The sequence below is a fragment of the Crinia signifera genome, chromosome 6 (assembly GCF_055691185.1).
Source record: "Crinia signifera chromosome 6, ASM5569118v1, whole genome shotgun sequence".
Lineage (NCBI taxonomy): Eukaryota > Metazoa > Chordata > Amphibia > Anura > Myobatrachidae > Crinia > Crinia signifera.
This window is the reverse complement of record NC_139222.1, coordinates 292,616,168-292,636,795: the sequence shown is the minus strand read 5'-3', so window position 1 is coordinate 292,636,795 and position 20,628 is coordinate 292,616,168. Positions and strand designations below refer to the sequence as shown.

The 20,628-nt window shown below is 45.4% G+C and overlaps 1 long non-coding RNA gene and 1 pseudogene across 1 annotated transcript; both read left to right on the top strand.

The window, feature by feature from the left end:
• The first annotated feature begins 1,010 nt into the window (after nt 1–1,010).
• LOC146012810 (U8 small nucleolar RNA) lies at nt 1,011–1,120 on the top strand (annotated as a pseudogene).
• An 11,094-nt stretch (nt 1,121–12,214) lies between these two features.
• Nucleotides 12,215–18,222, top strand: LOC146009503 (uncharacterized). The gene is made up of 3 exons (XR_014444675.1): nt 12,215–14,943; nt 15,980–16,092; nt 16,256–18,222. It is a non-coding gene; the product is annotated as an uncharacterized LOC146009503 (long non-coding RNA).
• Nucleotides 18,223–20,628: the final 2,406 nt, after the last annotated feature.

Below are 20,628 nucleotides of genomic sequence, written 5' to 3'. Positions count from 1 at the left end.
TTCAAGATATTCTCAATTTGCTCAGAAGGAGCTGGTAGCAGAGGCAGGAATGGAAAATGTTTCAGACGTTTAATATTTGAATTAAAAAACGAGAGGAGCCATAAAGGCAGATACTAGGTGAGACGTTTTCATCTCCTGGAAGATGAAAGATCTGTTTGAAAATATATTATTGTACAAATGAAGCAATCAGCCACACATAAACATAAAGGACTTTTTTGAAGTATTTTTTTCTGTTTCTACTGTACATGTTCATTTGTATATTATTTAGTTGTTACTTAACCTTATCTCTGCTGAATTCTTATTATTCCTGTATAAAGCACCAATCCATTATCCAGCTGAGTATGTGTGGAGGATTTATTGTACATATGACCTGTGGTCCTAATTACTGTACATACAGATCAGTTCTATGTCCATAGGAGCTTGCAGTCTGAGGGGTGTGGCTGAGTTTCCCTAATCTCCTCTAGTACACCCCATATAGATCCTATCCCCTCCCAGTCTTCCTCTCCCCAGGTGCTTCTTACTATCTCTGCCATGCCCTTTTCTCCCAATATACTCATATAGGGTGTGGTATAGGGTTCCGACTGTCGGGATCCCAACTGGCCGGACTCAGACAGCATGGCGAGCGCAACAAAGCGCCTTGCAGGCATGGTGGCTCGCTATGCTCGCCATCTCTTCTATTATTCTATTCTCCCTCTATGGGGGTCGTGGACCCCCTCGAGGGAGAATAGCCGGTGGCCGTCTGGTAACTGACTGTCAGGATCCCGACTGTTGGGACCCTGTCCAGCACCCCTCATATAGATCCGCCCTTGACCCTGACACTTTCTCCAGCCACTCCTCCATATCCCCGCCCCTTTGTCCCCCAAGCTCCTGGCCTGCAAAATACTTTTTACCATTATTTTATCAAACCCCCTCCATTGCGCATTTCAGTCTGACATTTGTCCTCTCCAAACTGTAGAAACCGCCCTCACAAAAGTCAGCAATGATCTCCTTGCTGCCAAATCCAAGGGCCATTATCATTGAGGTTGATCCTTACCTGTTCCTCCTTATGGAGAAACAGACATGATGATTGGGGGAGGCTGAGTATGTGATTATTCTGATCCCCAGCACCATCCTGACTGACAAATCCAAGGGCCATCACTGTATTCTCATTTCTGTGACCTCTCCGCTGCATATGACACCATGGACCACCCTCTCCTCATGTTCCATCCTGAATCCCCTCACCACCCTTGATTTCACTATCCATTCATCTTGTCTATCTCCCAAGTCTGCTGTCATCATTGACTCCGATATACTGGAACTGGGTACCAGAAGCACAACTGAAGCAGGTTGCAGAAAACATAGAACTGGGTACCAGAAGTACAACTGAGGGTTGTGCTTGGTCCTACATACACCGCCATCTCTGGGCAGCACAGATGTGTAATAGTTGGCATAACTTCCTCACAGCGCTGAGGTCATGGGTTTGTTTCCCACCAAGGCTGCAACTGTGTGGAAATTGTATATTCTCCCTGTGCTTGCGAGGGTTGACTCCGGGTACTTCAGTTTCCCCCCACAATCCAAATAGATACTGATAGGTTAATTGGCACCCAACAAAATTAACCCTAGAATGTCTGTGTGTGCATGTACATGTGGTAGGTAATATAGATTGTAAGCTCCACTGGGGCAGGGACTGATGTGATTGTTCAAATATTCTCTGTAAAGCGCTGCGGAATATGTATGTGCTATATAAGAGACTGTTAATAACATCTCATAATCCATCCTGGGGGTTGTGGATGGTCCTACATACACTGCCATTTCTCATAATCTATCCCGAGGATTGTCCATAGTCCTACATAAACAATCATCTCTCATCCATCCTGAGGGTTGGTTTTGGTGCTACATACACCACCATCTCTCATAGTGCATCCTCAGGGTTGTGCTTGGTCCTACATACAGTACACCATTATCTCTCCTAGTCCGTCCCCAAGGTTGGGTATGATAATACATTCACCACCATCTCTCATCCATCCTGAGTGGTATACTTGGTCCTACATACAGTACACCACCATCTCTCATATGCCATCCTGGGGGTTGTGGATGGTCCTACATACACTGCCATCTCTCATAATCTAACCCGAGGATTGTCCATAGTCCTACATAAACAATCATCTCTCATCCATCCTGAGGGTTGGTTTTGGTGCTACATACACCACCATCTCTCATAGTGCATCCTCAGGGTTGTGCTTGGTCCTACATACAGTACACCATTATCTCTCCTAGTCCATCCCCAAGGTTGGGTATGATAATACATTCACCACCATCTCTCATCCATCCTGAGTGGTATACTTGGTCCTACATACAGTACACCACCATCTCTCATATGCCATCCTGGGGGTTGTGGATGGTCCTACATACACTGCCATCTCTCATAATCTATCCCGAGGATTGTCCATGGTCCTACATAAACCATCATCTCTCATTATGCATCCTCAGGGTTGTGCATGTTCCTACATACACCATCATCTCTCATAGTGCTAGCTCATGGTTGTGCATGGTCCTACATACACCATCATTACTCATCCATCCTGATCGTTGGTTCTGGTCCTACATACACCACAATCTCTCGTAGTGCATCCTGAGAGTTGTGCATGGTCCTACTTAGACCATCATCTCTCAAATTGCATCCTGAGGGTTGGTGCTGGTCCTACACACACCATCATCTCTCATAGTGCATCCTCAGGGTTGTGCTAGGTCCTTCATACACAGTCATCTCTCATAGTCCATCCTCAGGGTTGGTTCTGGTCCTACATACACAACCATCTCTTATCCATCCTGAGGGTTGTGCTTGGTCCTACATACAGTACACCAACATCTAGCATAATCCATCCTGAGGGTTGGTTCTGGTCCTACATACACCACCATCTCTCATAGTGCATCCTCAGGGTTGTGCTTGGTCCTACATACACCATAATCTCTCATAGTCCATCCCCAGGGTTGGGTCTGATAATACATTCACCACCATCTCTCATCCATCCTGAGTGGTATGCTTGGTCCTACATACAGTACACCACTGTCTTTCATATTCCATCCTGAGGGTTGTGGATGGTCCTACATACACTGCCATTTCTCATAATCTATCCCGAGGATTGTCCATAGTCCTACAAAAACAATCATCTCTCATCCATCCTGAGGGTTGGTTTTGGTGCTACATACACCACCATCTCTCATAGTGCATCCTCAGGGTTGTGCTTGGTCCTACATACAGTACACCATTATCTCTCCTAGTCCATCCCCAAGGTTGGGTCTGATAATACATTCACCACCATCTCTCATCCATCCTGAGTGGTATACTTGGTCCTACATACAGTACACCACCATCTCTCATATGCCATCCTGGGGATTGTGGATGGTCCTACATACACTGCCATCTCTCATAATCTATCCCGAGGATTGTCCATGGTCCTACTTAAACCATCATCTCTCATTGTGCATCCTCAGGGTTGTGCATGTTCCTACATACACCATCATCTCTCATAGTGCTAGCTCATGGTTGTGCATGGTCCTACATACACCATCATTACTCATCCATCCTGATCGTTGGTTCTGGTCCTACATACACCACAATCTCTCATAGTGCATCCTGAGAGTTGTGCATGGTCCTACTTAGACCATCATCTCTCAAATTGCATCCTGAGGGTTGGTGCTGGTCCTACACACACCATCATCTCTCATAGTGCATCCTCAGGGTTGTACTAGGTCCTTCATACACAGTCATTTCTCATAGTCCATCCTCAGGGTTGGTTCTGGTCCTACATACACAACCATCTCTTATCCATCCTGAGGGTTGTGCTTGGTCCTACATACAGTACACCAACATCTAGCATAATCCATCCTTAGGGTTGGTTCTGGTCCTACATACACCACCATCTCTCATAGTGCATCCTCAGGGTTGTGCTTGGTCCTACATACACCATAATCTCTCATAGTCCATCCCCAGGGTTGGGTTTGATAATACATTCACCACCATCTCTCATCCATCCTGAGTGGTATGCTTGGTCCTACATACAGTACACCACTGTCTTTCATATTCCATCCTGAGGGTTGTGGATGGTCCTACATACACTGCCATTTCTCATAATCTATCCCGAGGATTGTCCATAGTCCTACATAAACAATCATCTCTCATCCATCCTGAGGGTTGGTTCTGGTCCTACATAGACCATCATCTCTCATTATGCATCCTCAGGGTTGTGCATTGTCCTACATACACCATTAACTCTCATAGTGCTAGCTCATGGTTGTGCATGGTCCTACAAAAACCACCATCTCTCATAATCCATCCTGAGGGTTGGTTCTGGTCCTACATACACCACAATCTCTCATCCATCCTGAGAGTTGTGCATGGTCCTACTTAGACCATCATCTCTCATAGTGCATCCTGAGAGTTGTGCATGGTCCTACTTAGACCATCATCTCTCAAATTGCATCCTGGGGGTTAGTTCTGGTCCTACATACACCACCATCTCTCATAGTGCATCCTCAGGGTTGTGCTAGATCCTACATACACCGTCATCTCTCATAGTCCATCCTCAGGGTTGATTCTGGTCCTACATACACAACCATCTCTCATCCATCCTGAGGGTTGTGCTTGGTCCTACATACAGTACACCACCATCTAGCATAATCCATCCTGAGGGTTGGTTCTGGTCCTACATACACCACCATCTCTCATCCATCCTGAGGGTTGTACTTGGTCCTACATACAGTACACTGCCATCTATCATAATCCATCCTGAGGGTTGGTTCTGGTCCTACATACACCACCATCTTTCATAATCCATCCTGGGGGTTAGTTCTGGTCCTACATACACCACTATCTTTCAATCCATCCTGAGGGTTGGTTCTGGTCCTACATACACCACCGTCTCTCATAATCCATCCTAATGGTTGTGCTTGGTCCTACATACACCACCATCTCTCATAATCAATCCTGAGGGTTGGTTCTAGTCCTATATAGACCATCATCTCGCATAATACATTATGAGGGTTGTACTTTGTCCTACATACACCAACTTCTCTCATAATCCATCCTGCGGGTTAGTTCTGGTCCTACATACACTTCCATCTCTCAGTGTATTGAATAGCCCTACTGTACGTACACCATAATCTCTCATAGTGCATCCTCAGGGTTTTGCTTGGTCATACATATAATGATGACCCCAATTCATTTTGCATTCAGGGTGATTTGCTGGTGCCCATCGTAGGCGCTCATGTTAAACTCCTATCATGGGCTCTTTTGGTAAGAACTGCCCATAGACCTCCATGTTAATTTCTTAACATGGAAGTCTATGGAGATGTTCACAGCCAATCAAATGCCCCTTCATTCTCTGGAGGACCAAAGAGGACACAATCTACACTGGATTAGATGAGTATATATAATATATTTATATATATTTTACAGGTCCATTGGATTATTCTACTGGACAAGTGGACCGAACTATGGGGAACCCTAGGTATGTATGTATGTTGTATGTTAGTGTGTCTCTATGTTATTAAAGTTCTACTGTAAATGGTGTCTGTCTCTTTATTTTAGTATTTGTGATGCTGTGAAACTACAACTCCCAATGGGCTCTTTAATGCCCTGCATGCAGGGACTTGTGGTTCTCTATGTCACTGAATGCAGGGGAGGCTTGCTTGGACGTATAGTTCACCAGCACAACCCAATACTTGATTCATCTATTTTTCACACAAATCTATCAACTCCATACAATAGGGGGAGGCTTGGGGTGGCTCTTTATTGAGGGGGTCCTGACTTCCCCCCAGGGCTTACAAGCAACAGGTTAATGCTGGCTGTGGAAGCTTGTCTAAAAAGTGTCCCTCGGCTGTGGCATTACCCTGGTGGCTGTTGGAGCTGGTTACATAATACATATACTTTTTTTGTCCCCATATTTCTGTAACCAGGAAAGGGCCAAGAGTCCTGTGCTGCTTTATGAAATACAGGGGACCCCTAGTCTTGCTGATCTGAGCCTGGATCTCGCTGGTTTGCGCCCAGATCTGAGTGGTCTGTGCCCAGATCTCACTGGTTTGCACCCAGAGCTTGCTGGTTTGTGCCCGAATTGCACAGGTCTCGGCGCGGATCTCACTGATCTGCGCCTGTATCTTGCTGATCTGCACCCAGTTTTCTCTTATCTGGGCCTGGATCTTGCTGATATGACTCCAGATCTCGCACATCTGCATCTGGATCTCACTAATCTGCGCCTGGATCTCACTGATCTGGCTCTCGATCTTGCTGATCTGTGCAAGGATCTCGCTGATCTGCATACGTATCTTGCTGGTCTGACTCCAGGGGCCTTATTTTGGTTCATTCTTTCTGACAAAATACTTCTTAGATGGACAAAACCATGTGTACTGCAGGGGGGCAGATGTAACATGTGAAGAGAGAATTAGATTTGGTTGAGTAATTTTGTTTCTGTGCAGGGAAAATACTGGCTGCTTTATTTTTACACTTCAATATAGATCTCACTTTGAAATAAAACCCCACCCAAATCTAACTCTCTCTGCACATTTTGCATATGCTCCCCTGCAGTGCACATGGTTTTGTCCATCTAAGAAGGATTTTGTCAGAAAGAGTGAACCAAAATAAGGCCCCAGATGTCACTGATCTGTGCCCGGATCTCTCTGATCTCTGCCCGGATCTCACTGGTCTGTGCCCCGATCTCACTGATCTGCGCCTGGATCCTGCTGTTCTGACTCCGGATATCACTGATCTGCGCCTGGATCTCACTGATCTGACTCTCGATCTTGCTGCTCTGTGCAAGGATCTCGCTGATCTGCATACGTATCTTGCTGGTCTGACTCCAGATCTCACTGATCTGTGCCCGGATCTCTCTGATCTCTGCCCGGATCTCACTGGTCTGTGCCCGGATCTCACTAGTCTGTGCCCGGATCTCACTGATCTGCGCCTGGATCTTGCTGGTCTGACTCCGAATCTCACTGATCTGACTCTCGATCTTGCTGCTCTGTGCAAGGATCTCGCTGATCTGCATACGTATCTTGCTGGTCTGACTCCAGATCTCACTGATCTCTGCCCGGATCTCTCTGATCTCTGCCCGGATCTCACTGATCTGTGCCTGGATCTTGCTGGTCTGACTCTGGATATCACTGATCTACGCATGGATCTCACTGATCTGTCCCCGGATCTCACTAATCTATGCCCTGATCTCGCTGATCTGCGCCCGGATCTCACTGTTCTGCACATGGATCTTGCTGATCTGTGCCTGGATCTCGCTGATCTGTGCCTGGATCTCGCTGATCTGCGCCGGGATCTCGCTGATCTGTGCCTGGATCTCGCTGATCTGCGCATGGATCTCGCTGTTCTTTGCCTGGATCTCGCTTGCGCATGGATCTTTCTGATCTGTACCCGAATGTCACTGATCTGTGCCCGGATCTCGCTGATCTGCGCATGGATCTCGCTGTTCTTTGCCTGGATCTCGCTGATCTGTGCCTGGATCTCGCTGATCTGCGCATGGATCTTGCTGGTCTGTCCCCGGATCTAGCTGATCTGCGCATGGATCTCGCTGATCTGCGCATGGATCTCGCTGTTCTTTGCCTGGATCTCCCTGATCTGTGCCTGGATCTCGCTGATCTGTGCCTGGATCTCGCTTGCGCATGGATCTCGCTGATCTGTACCCGAATGTCACTGATCTGCACCCAGATCTTGCTGGTCTGACTCCGGATTTTACTTGTCTGCGCCCGGATCTCACTGATCTGCCCCCGGATCTCACAGATACGTGACTTCTTACAGGTAACACTGTAGGGGGGATGGATCTCACATGGTCATATGTACTATTACACCTGACTGCTCTCGGCCTTCCCTGGGGCTGCCACTTTAATATCTATTGAAAATCAAATTAGACGCTACCGGTATCTAAAGAGCCAGGTATTAAATACTTAAAACCAGGGAAGCTGAAAAATCTCCTGTGTTAATGAAGAAGCTTTTTATAATTCATGTTCCCAGTCTTCAGTCATTGACAAAACAAACATAGCGCCAGTGTTCGGAATGTGAGATGAGCCGGGAGCACTCACCCCGGCTGCTAACACTTGCGCAGCGAGCACGTGACGGTTAATTCCAGCGCGCACGCTGAGAGGACGGAAACCTTGATTACTTTTCCCTGGCTCTCGGGGCCACCAGCCATTTTTCCTACTTGTAAGAACAGTTGGTAATGAAGGGAAAGTACTCTGTAATCCTAGGAATGACAGACCGCGCTGCGTCCATGCTGGGCCCCTTTGTGTCTTTTAATATTGTGATAATTATTATTCTTATACATTTTACTGTGTACGTTTTGGCTGCAAAGTCAATTATGTGGCATTTGGAGCTATTAAACAATGGTTTAGTACCTGGCTAAAGCAATGGTCAGTACAAAGGGCCTCATTCTGCATATTCCTAATCTTCAGAAGCCGTAATCACAGCATTCACCCAACAATAGCCGCCTATTAGCACTTGGCATAATTAAACATTTTCATTATTGACGGAAACATTGGCACGGAATATTTTTATGTAAACATAAGCCATCGGAGTTATACATTAGTGGGTGCTTAAAGGAGCTCACCCCCAAATGTTACGCTCACAACTCCTAGAGATACGTTTAGGCACAGTATGTATTATTCTGGCCAAAAGACCTGAAATGTTTCATCAGCAAACTCCAGTGACTCAACGGAATACGGGACTGGCTATGATGGGAGAGGCGATAGATGTGACAGATGGGCACAAGCAGAGGGAGGCCAGACAGCACACTGCGATCCCAAAATCACAGGATTAATCCTACCAAAAATAGTCATAAATCCCAGAATCTTGCCGATCAAGATACCAAGATTGGCAGTACGGATGGTGTAATGGTTAGCATTACTGCCTCACAGCGCTGAGGTCACGGGTTCTATCCCCACCATGTGTTATATATATATATGGGGCAGTACGGATGGTGTAATGGTTAGCATTACTGCCTCACAGCGCTGAGGTCACGGGTTCTATCCCCACCATGTGTTATATATATATGGGGCAGTACGGATGGTGTAATGGTTAGCATTACTGCCTCACAGCGCTGAGGTCACGGGTTCTATCCCCACCATGTGTTATATATACGTGGCAGTACAGATGGTGTAATGGTTACATTACTGCCTCACAGCACTGAGGTCATGGGTTCTATCCCCACCATGTGTTATATATACTGGGCAGTACGGACGGTGTAATGGTTACATTACTGCCTCACAGCGCTGAGGTCATGGGTTCTTTCCCCACCATGTGTTATATATACGGGGCAGCACGGATGGTGTAATGGTTACATTACTGCCTCACAGTGCTGAGGTCATGGGTTCTATTCCCACCATGTGTTATATATACAGGGCAGTACGGATGGTGTAATGGTTAGCATTACTGCCTCACAGCGCTGAGGTCATGGGTTCTATTCCCACCATGTGTTATATATACGGGGCAGTACGGACGGTGTAATGGTTAGCATCACTGCCTCACAGCACTGAGGTCATGGGTTCTATCCCCACCATGTGTTATATATACAGGGCAGTACGGATGGTGTAATGGTTACATTACTACCTCACAGCGCTGAGGTCATGGGTTCTATCCCCACCATGTGTTATATATACAGGGCAGTACGGATGGTGTAATGGTTAGCATCACTGCCTCACAGCACTGAGGTCACGGGTTCTATCCCCACCATGTGTTATATATACAGGGCAGTACGGACGGTGTAATGGTTAGCATCACTGCCTCACAGCGCTGAGGTCATGGGTTCTATTCCAACCATGTGTTATATATACGGGGCAGTACGGACAGTGTAATGGTTAGTATTACTGCCTCACAGCTCTGAGGTCATGGGTTCTATTCCCACCATGTGTTACATATACGGGGCAGTACGGATGGTGTAATGGTTAGCATTACTGCCTCACAGCACTGAGGTCATGGGTTCTATCCCCACCATGTGTTATATATACGGGGCAGTACGGATGGTGCAATGGTTACATTACTGCCTCACAGCACTGATGTCATGGGTTCTGTCCCCACCATGTGTTATATATACGGGCAGTACGGATGGTGTAATGGTTAGCATTACTGCCTCACAGCGCTGAGGACATGGGTTCTGTCCCCACCATGTGTTATATATACGGGCAGTACGGATGGTGTAATGGTTAGCATTACTGCCTCACAGCGCTGAGGACATGGGTTCTATCCCTACCATGTGTTATATATACGGGGCAGTACGGACGGTGTAATGGTTAGTATTACTGTCTCACAGCACCGAGGCCATGGGTTCTATCCCCACCATGTGTTATATATACGGGGGTCATGGGTTCTATCCCCACCATGTGTTATATATACGGGGCAGTACGGATGGTGTAATGGTTAGCATTACTGCCTCACAGCGCTGAGGTCATGGGTTCTATCCCCACCATGTTTTATATATATACTGGGCAGTACGGACGGTGTAATGGTTACATTACTGCCTCACAGCACTGAGGTCATGGGTTCTATCCCCACCATGTGTTATATATACGGGCAGTACGGATGGTGTAATGGTTACATTACTGCCTCACAGCGCTGAGGTCATGGGTTCTATTCTCACCATGGCACTCAACTGTGTGGAGATTGTAGATTCTCCCCGTGCTTGTGTAGGTTTCCTCTTGGTGCTCTGGTGTACTCCCACAGTCCAAATATATACTGGTAGGCTAATTGGCTCCTAAAAACATTAGCCCTATAAGTGTCATTGTACTTGTGGTAGGGAATACAGATTGTATAGCGGAATATGTGTGCGCTATATAATAACTGGTAATAATATTCTCTGTACAGCGCTGCGGAATATGTGTGCGCTATATAATAACTGGTAATAATACTCTCTGTACAGAACTGCGGAATATGTGTGCGCTATATAAATAACTGGTAATAATAGTCTTTGTACAGCGCTGCGGAATATGTGTGCGCTATATAATAACTGGTAATAATATTCTCTGTACAGCGCTGTGGAATATGTGTGCACTATATAATAACTGGTAATAATAGTCTCTGTACAGCGCTGCGAAATATGTGTGCACTATATTATAACTGGTAATAATAGTCTCTGTACAGCGCTGCGAAATATGTGTGCGCTATATTATAACTGGTAATAATAGTCTCTGTACAGCGCTGTGGATTATGTGTGCGCTATATAATAACTGGTAATAATATTCTCTGTACAGCGCTCTGGAATATGTGTGCACTATATAATAACTGGTAATAATAGTCTCTGTACAGTGCTGCGAAATATGTGTGCGATATATAATAACTGGTAATAATAGTCTCTGTACAGCGCTGCGGAATATGTGTGCGCTATATAATAACTGGTAATAATATTCTCTGTACAGCGCTGCGGAATATGTGTGCGCTATATAATAACTGGTAATAATAGTCTCTGTACAGCGCTGCGGAATATGTGTGCGCTATATAATAACTGGTAATAATAGTCTCTGTACAGCGCTGCGGAATATGTGTGCGCTATATAATAACTGGTAATATTATTCTCTGTACAGCGCTGCGGAATATGTGTGCGCTATATAATAACTGGTAATAATATTCTCTGTACAGCGCTGCGGAATATGTGTGCGCTATATAATAACTGGTAATAATAGTCTCTGTACAGCGCTGTGGAATATGTGTGCGCTATATAATAACTGGTAATAATAGTCTCTGTACAGCGCTGCGGAATATGTGTGCAATATATAATAACTGGTAATAATAGTCTCTGTACAGAGCTGCGGAATATGTGTGCGCTATATAATAACTGGTAATAATAGTCTCTGTACAGAGCTGCGGAATATGTGTGCGCTATATAATAACTGGTAATAATATTCTCTGTACAGCGCTGCGGTATATGTGTGCGCTATATAATAACTGATAATAATAGTCTCTGTACAGAGCTGCGGAATATGTGTGCGCTATATAATAACTGGTAATAATAGTCTCTGTACAGCGCTGCGGAATATGTGTGCGCTATATAATAACTGGTAATATTCTCTGTACAGCGCTGTGGAATATGTGTGCGCTATATAATAACTGGTAATAATAGTCTCTGTACAGCGCTGCGGAATATGTGTGCGCTATATAATAACTGGTAATATTATTCTCTGTACAGCGCTGCGGAATATGTGTGCACTATATAATAACTGGCAATAATACTCTCTGTACAGCGCTGCGGTATATGTGTGCGCTATATAATAACTGGTAATAATAGTCTCTGTACAGCGCTGCGGGATATGTGTGCACTATATAATAACTGGTAATAATATTCTCTGTACACCGCTGCGGAATATGTGTGGGCATAGGCGCACCCCCACAGCAAACACCTTCTGCAAGATTTCACTCACCAGTGCGTTTGCATATTGATTTGCAGCGAGGGTGCGTTCCAGGGTGGACACCCGGTGTTTCATAGAAACATGGAAAGAGGGCGTTACATGGAAAGCATATATATATATATATATATCACACACACACAACAATACCCCCTTAATGCGCTAGTATCCACTGATATTATAGGTACATATCTCACACAACTTCCTGTTGGAAACACCTAGGGTAGGAATGGTAAGGTGTCGCCCAATAGTGAGGTCTTAATATTAGACCTCAAACATCCGCCATTATTCATCTGGATATTCATTCATAAACAAGCAGTCGGAAATTCCACATAATGACATCTATTTACTTAAAAAGTATTTTCATAAAAGTAGATGTAAAACTTCATAGAGATCTGGTCAGTTTCCCAGTCGTAGAGACAAGTCACAGAAGAAACTGACGCATTTCATCTAGAAGACATCATCAGGGGTTTCTGTACAAAATCATAAGGTATTGTAAGTGTTACTTCCACACTGCATTAGGAATGGCTCAATAGATACCTAATATACAAGTAGCTCTAGCAGACGAGGTATACAGTACCAAGCGATGGAACAACACAAAAAAACAGGTGATGAAAAAGATGAAGCGATAAAAGGAGACTTCACATTTCTAACAGACCCTCTGGGTGACATTTATTAGAGATCGCTGTTGGGTTTTTGGCGATTTATATCGCAAAAACTGCCGTTTTTTTTTTCCCCCAAATCGACTACTTAATGGGTGGTGATTTGCGGCATAAATCGCACTTTTTGCCGCTAATTCGCACTTTCTGAAGTGCCGATTTACAACATCGCATCCAGATGTTTTCCCATTGAAAAAGATACAAATCGCTAATTTAATGTCTGCCGCATTTGGAAATCGACAGCAAAATGCGATTTTTGCCCAAAAACAAAATAGACCAAGTACAGGGTGGCGATTTGCTTAAAATCGCCAGCGTTTGAGCGTAGAAAAGGTTAAATATCTCACAGGTGACCCACATAGCACTTACTATCTCCCCTACATATACTCCCACATGATTAAGGACACCTGTGAGGCTGTTTGAGATGGACATTTTGCAGAGTGGACTGGAGGTGCTAGTGTGTGAGCTGGGGCATTTGGAGGAGCTACGCAGGAGGGATGCTGCTGCTGCCCACCAGATCCAGGTACCCCGACCACTCCGTGCTTCTCGTCGGTACCGTACTAGGGTGTACCTGGACTCCCTCTCTGATCAACAGGTGGTGGACATGTTTAGGTTGAACCGACAGAACCTGTTGAACTTATATGAGCAGGTGAGAGATGATTTGGACCCTTGTGGGGGGGCCCACTATGCAGTGTCTGGGCTGCAGAAATTAATGTGCGCCCTCCACTTGTTTGCCACAGGCTCCACTCAGTCTGTGAGCTCATGGGCCTTGGGGGTGTCACAAGCCACTTTCTCTAAACATTTTTCTCAAGTGTTAAATGCATTAAAGAAGCTGTGGCGCACATATATCACATTCCCACGTTGTGAGTCCGAGTGGCAGGACCTGAAGGTGGCATTCTATCGGCTCTCAGCATTTCCAAATGTGCTGGGAGCCATAGACTGCACCCACATTGGGATTCGGGCCCCGCACGTGAGGGAGCATGTCTATGTGAATCGCAGGGGCAGACATTCCCTCAATGTGCAGGTGGTCTGCGATGCCAACCTCAGAATTCTCAGTGTGGTTGCAGGCTACCCTGGGAACTGCCATGATGCCTATATCCTGCGGCACTCAGCTCTCTGGGACCATTTCCACAACCACACCATGCCAGAGGGCCTGCTACTTGGTAAGTCACTTACCACTGTTTACATGCTGTTTGCTTACCTATGTCTTTACCTTTAACATCCATGTGTGTAACCTTCTCATCAAGAGTCATTTCTGTTGTAATTCTTTATACCAGCCCAAACAATATAGTATAGGCTGCTACTATTATGTGCAAATTACCCACATGATATGTGACCACACAAATCCCTTTACATGTTAGGTGACTCAGGATATGGGTGTCATTCGTGGCTCATGACACCTCTGCGGAACCCACAAAGCCCTGCACAGCACCGCTACAATGCTGCACATATTGCTACCCGCAATGTAGTGGAACGCACCTTTGGGGTGCTGAAAAGCCGATTTAGGTGTTTGGACAGGTCAGCAGGTACACTGCTATACCACCCTGCCAAAGTGGTTTTGGTTGTCCAGGCTTGCTGCATGCTGCATAACATAGCTTTGGGTCAACCAAATTATGTAGATGTGGCCCCTGCAGCAGTCGTGCAGGAAGCTCAAACTACTGATGTTGTAGTGCGAAGTACACGGAGGGGGGATGTGGTTCGTACACGGATGATCCGGCAGCATTTCACAGGTAATTTGTGTGTGTACAATGAATAGTAAAGGGGAACCTGTAACACACATACATTGGTAACATTACATTTTTCCCTGTCCATGTTAATTGCCCAGAAGTAGACCAACAATAATGGGCAACCCCTGCAAGCTACCCCACCACAGCATACTTTATGCCTGGCAACATGATAACACCTATAACAATGTCAAGTAAGTACTGTAGTTTTCTGTGTGTACAAATGTTGGCAAATACAAATTAACATAGGCTTAATGGATGGAGGTGACATGGATCATTGAGCTCAGGTGCTTGAAATGTTGCAAAACAAGTGGCGGCTACATACAGTATGCAATTCCCAATGCTTATCCCCTTCAAATGTGACTATTTCCTTTAAATTCCATGACAAATAAGCACACACAACCCAAAGTCCCGTGTCTGCTAAAATGTGACTAGTTGACAATACATAATAGAACAGTGTGGGTAATCATTTGTAAAGAATGACAACAAGGTTGCTGGATGCAAATAATTTTTACTTGCAGAAACATTTGGCCATAGGCCATACCATATAAAAAATTTCCAGGAACAATCACTGCATGAGTGAAGGAAAAAAAGAATAAACATGATACACATGTAAATGCAAAGAACATTATTCATGTTTAAATACAGCCCGGGTATTAGCACCCTTACCACTGGTGGCACCACCACCCCTAGTACGGACACTACACCGTGGGGGAGTAGTGGGGGACCCACTCATGGGTGTGGAGGAGACACTACTGCTTTGGGTAGATGTGGTTTGGTGCTGACCTAACAAAGTAGTTGCACTGAGGCTGATTTGCGTTTGTAGGGACATCAATGCAGTTGTTTGGGCATTAATAGCTTGGGTCTGTTCAACCATATTGGCATTTAGACCTCTAAAACTAGTAGTTTGACCCAGAATGGCTTGGCCAATTTCTGCTAAGCGTGTGTCTAATGTAGAGACAAGACGAATTTGTGTCCCTACATTAGCCCGCACACTTTGAGAAATGTGTCTCATTTGCAGAGCTATGTTCCCCACATACCCCTTCACCGTTTCTAGTTGGGTGGTCTGCACCTCCATAAAAGCGAGTTGTTTCCCCTTAAAAAGGTGGATGGATTGCGCCAACTCCTCTGCACTAGTGGGGGTGTTGGTGGCTGCAATGATTGGGGGCTGCTGCCTATGTGACTGCGTATAGGGGGCCTCATTGACTGGGTGTGATTGGTTTTGTGCAGGTTCCAACGATGGCACCGTCTCCAGGATGATTTCACTCATGTCGTCCATATTTTGCATGGGATCCGTTGGTTCAGGCATCGGTTGTGAAGGACCTACACATGAGAAAAGAGTGGTAAGTATTCTATGCAGATTGGTGTATGGTGGGTCATGTTACCTTAGTTGGAACGGTTAGGTGTTGCTCATGCATTATGCATTGGCACAGGCTACTGTGGTGGGGACAGCCATGTGTGAATTGTGCAATGTGTGTGTGTAACACTATGATATCTCCCCTGCAGACTGGACAGTGTCACCAATCGGATGTGGCTGATGTTGGTCAACAGCAGGCTGGGACTCCAGAGCTGGAGCTGTTTGAAAGAAGAAGACATTTCCCATTATTATCATTTGCACCTAACTGGCACTTTTCCAACTATGCAGATAAAAAATTTACCTCAATCAAACTTTTTTACCGTGATATGATTACATAAGGAATGTGAAGACTTTGAACTGAAGTGGTTATTTCAGTATTATGACTGTGAACGATATTTTGAATCCACTTGCTAATAACAGGAAAGACCAGCAGATTACACATGTAAAAGTGACTGTGAAGTGCTTTTCCAAGTACCCAGAGGAATGATATGGAATAACAATCAAGTACACTGCAGGCCTACAGTGTTTAGGACAGCACACATTAATTGGATCTGTGGAACTACATAACCCAGCAAAATGCACAGTCCATTATTTAGCAATGCAAGCAAGCAAAATGTGATTGTGCTGGGATATGTAGTTCCACACACAGCAATCTTTTGGACACATAAAGCATAGCAGCATAATAGCATGCGCACATGACATAGCAAAATGTGTAGTTGACATGTGTGGACACTTACCAGTTGGCGGTGGAGTGGGTGGCCTGTCTGTGTCGGCAATGTGGATGTCGGGAAGCACCTCCGGTGGGATGATTCGGCGTAGCAGCCTCTCATAGGCCTTAAAGCGGACCTTCTGCCTAGGGCCACCTCCTGTGCGACAGGCCTCTTTCTTCTCCAGGGCAAGCTTGGCTTTGAGGAGGCGCTTGATGTCATTGTATCGCTTTTTGATGTTACGCACACTCCTCTTGTGTGTGCTAACTGCATTTACCACGGAGGTGATACTGTCCCACATCCCCTTCTTCCTTGCCACACTTGTGCGGTGATGGTGAGGACCAAGTAGCCGGTCATACAGGGGCAAGAGTGCACGCACCAGGGCCATATTCTCCTCATAAGAGAACCTGACTTTCCTCCCACTAGCTGTACGAGCTGCATCATCCTCCTCCACATTTCCAGCCTCACCCTCTTCCTCCTCCTCCTCCTGTCCTGGTTCTTCCCCCAGCACCTCCAAGTCAGCTTTCTCTGCCTCCTGCACAGGCCAGTCCACCTCAGAGAAATCCCCCTCTTGCAGCTCCTCCTCTGTGTGCCTGGCACTCTGTTCCTCCTGTGAGGACACCTGGCTTGTGCCTGCTTCCTCCTCATCCTCCATAGCCACCTGCTCAGCTTCCACCATGTGGCCTCTCCCTGGCGCAGCTCTTGCTGGGAGCATGCTGGCTCTCCCTATCCTGCCTCTGGCAGTGCTGCCTCTCACTCCCCTACCTCTCCCAGTGGTTGGGGTGTTTGGGCCCAAGCTGGCTGTCCCTCTGCCTCCTCTGCACCTTATGACTGCTCCTCTCCTCTCCATCTCAAACGACTTTCTCCCTTTCAAATGGTAAAATGGCGTCTGCGCCCCTTTATATAGGGGGTGTGATGCGTATTGCAAGGGACTAAGGTGGGCCAATAGGTTAGCATGTTGTATGGGCTGATCAGGTGTATTGGTGTTAATCGCATTCTGGTTGGCCGCAAATACGCACATGACCTAACCCGGAAATCCCCTTTTTATGGCGTAATACATCGACTCAATTCGCACCTTATCGCCATCTATCGCACTTTTCAGGCGGCATTGCGCCAGCCATTCAATACGCGATTTCTGGGAAAAAATGCGATATAAAAAAATGGCGATACACGGCGATTTGAGTTAAAATCGCATTTTCACAAAAACGGTCAACACAATAAATCTCGCCCAATGTTTCCAGTAATCCCGGTCACATACCGAGATTGCAAAATTGACATAAAAGACAACTTCAAAAGCACCTCAGGACAGAAACTATTCCGATTTAGGGACATTTATACAGCCAATATATCGATATTTACCAACCGATTTGATCATGTGATGTATTCCTGAAAATGGTGCTAGTAAAGTTTGCGAGGGAATACAGTCTGCGTATATCCTCTTTATTCCCGATCAGTGTATACAGCAAAGAATTCCGTAATGTGAACAAACAAAAATGGATAAGATTAATATCCTATTATATGACCACATAAGGCCCTAACCTCTGTGATTCCAACAGTAGGGTGATCAGAAGAAGGCATCAGGTCAGGACAAAGTGCCCCGAGGGGTAACGATACAGAACTTTCACATAATGACAAAAGAACAAACATGGTAACGGTTTTCCTGAAATGACAGCTTGAAGCCGATTGCAGTACTGTATGTGCTTGTTGTGTGATTCCCAGCAAACAAATGATCAACCAGTACCAATGCCATGATTATCATATATATATATATCTATATATAATATAGATATATATATATATTCCTGTTCATTGAATATATATCCTGAGATGGGACGCAAGCATTGGAATTGTTAATGTTTTAAGTATTTTACATTGTAGTGCTGGGAGGTACTGGAATATAGCACGCTGCATTACTTTGTGTTGTGTGTGTGTGTGTGTGTGTGTGTGCGTGTATATATATATATATATATATATATATATAACATTACCGTGTTTCCCTTGGCTTAGTGTTAGACATCGGGAAGGGTAAGTAGCTTCCCATAGCTGTGTAATATATCAGCAATATGATAATGGCCTCTATATACAGATAATAACCTTCTCTATATGTCCCCAGACCAACCCGTATCTGTAATACACTAATGAGGCTAAGTCGTCCAATTACTCCTCTCTTAGAAAAGCCCTTTATTAATGATATGGCAGCGGGGGAAACATTCATTATTGCACTCGGTGGGATCTGTTACCTTCTCTCCAGCCCGGACAAGACCAATTAATGGAACAATTATTACAGCCATGTGAAGCAGGATCAGTGTGATGATTGGGTGGGGATTGGGGGACACACGTGATGGAGAGGGTCTGCATCTTGCCGTGTATATAATATAATATGGGGGGAACCAGCAGATTTATCTTCTGTGACATGAATGCTAGGACCTCAGTATTCAGCTGCACATCCGCAATGTTATTAGAATTACCGGTACTTATGTAATATCTGGGCTCCCGGTTTTCTTATGAGACCGTGTCCCCTCGCGGGGCTCGCTGCGCTCGCCACGCTTCGGGCACGGTGGCTCGCTGCGCTCGCCACACTATATAAAATCAACTCCATGCGTAGTTGGATAGTAGGGGTATGAAAAAATGGGGTGCATTTAACATGGGAGTCCAGATAATACATAAGTACCGAATTACCCTTATCCATGATAATGACTCTGCTGTTCACAGAATGTGATTCATATTTAAATATACTCTCCAACATGAGACATTCCATTAGGTAGACAATGCTCTGTTCCTGGACTTCCGTCCCAGTGGCGGATCCATAGGTGGGGCTGCAGCACAGTCTACAATTCAAATAGGGGAGGAGCCAGACCAAATTCCAGTGAAGAAAAAAAGCAAAGATGATAATGAGCGCTGATTAAAATATTCTGCACTGCAGCTGTACCAAAGGGGATTACCTAAACCCCTTAATATAGACCAAGCAAAAAAGAAAAGAAATATGGAACAGCGCTGTGCTGAATATTGTGAATGTATTTATTTTACAATTTTTAACAATATTGTGGCCAACAATAGACAAACAAGACTCAGGTGAGGGGGGTCGGTGCGGGGAGGCGGTGGGTCGCATTAGAAGCCCATAGGCTTCTATGGGGCCCTCGTCACAGCAACCCGGCGGGCGATGCTTACAGCATCCCAAAATGCGGTAAAAACCCAGATAACTGGGTTTTTATCGCATGTTTAGAGAATCTCCCCCTTAACACGGGAAACATAAGTCAGAATTAAAAATAGGGACACATGATCCGAATGACTGATGTTTGCCTCTCTGAAAGAGCGGTATGCGCCCTTAATATTACAATATGTATGGTGACAGTTCCTGGTACCAGAGGCAGTAATGCAGCCCCACGGCATTATGGGTCCTTCCTCATGTGTAGCCATAGGTTCTGCGATGCTGAAGAGTTCTATGTCTGTCCTCGGTGAGTGATACTGTATGTCCTCCCAGGACATTACCCATAGGGGCCTTATTCCAGGTCAGCCTTCTGCTACACCTAGGTGTCATGTGATACCATACCGTAGGAGATGTCTCTCACTGAGTATCCTCCCTCCCACATCCACGGAGGCTCATCACAGTGCTGTCATGTCTCGGCTCTCTCATATTCACGATTGTGACTAAAGTCATGTGACCCCTGACAGTGTACCACAGGCACCTCCTCTACTCAGCACGATTACTCAATCTGATATGCTGAACATTTGCCAACAGTGACATCACAATGAGATTTATATTTTTCCTCCAATCACATTTTCGGATTGTTATTCCTTATAACAATAAATTATTG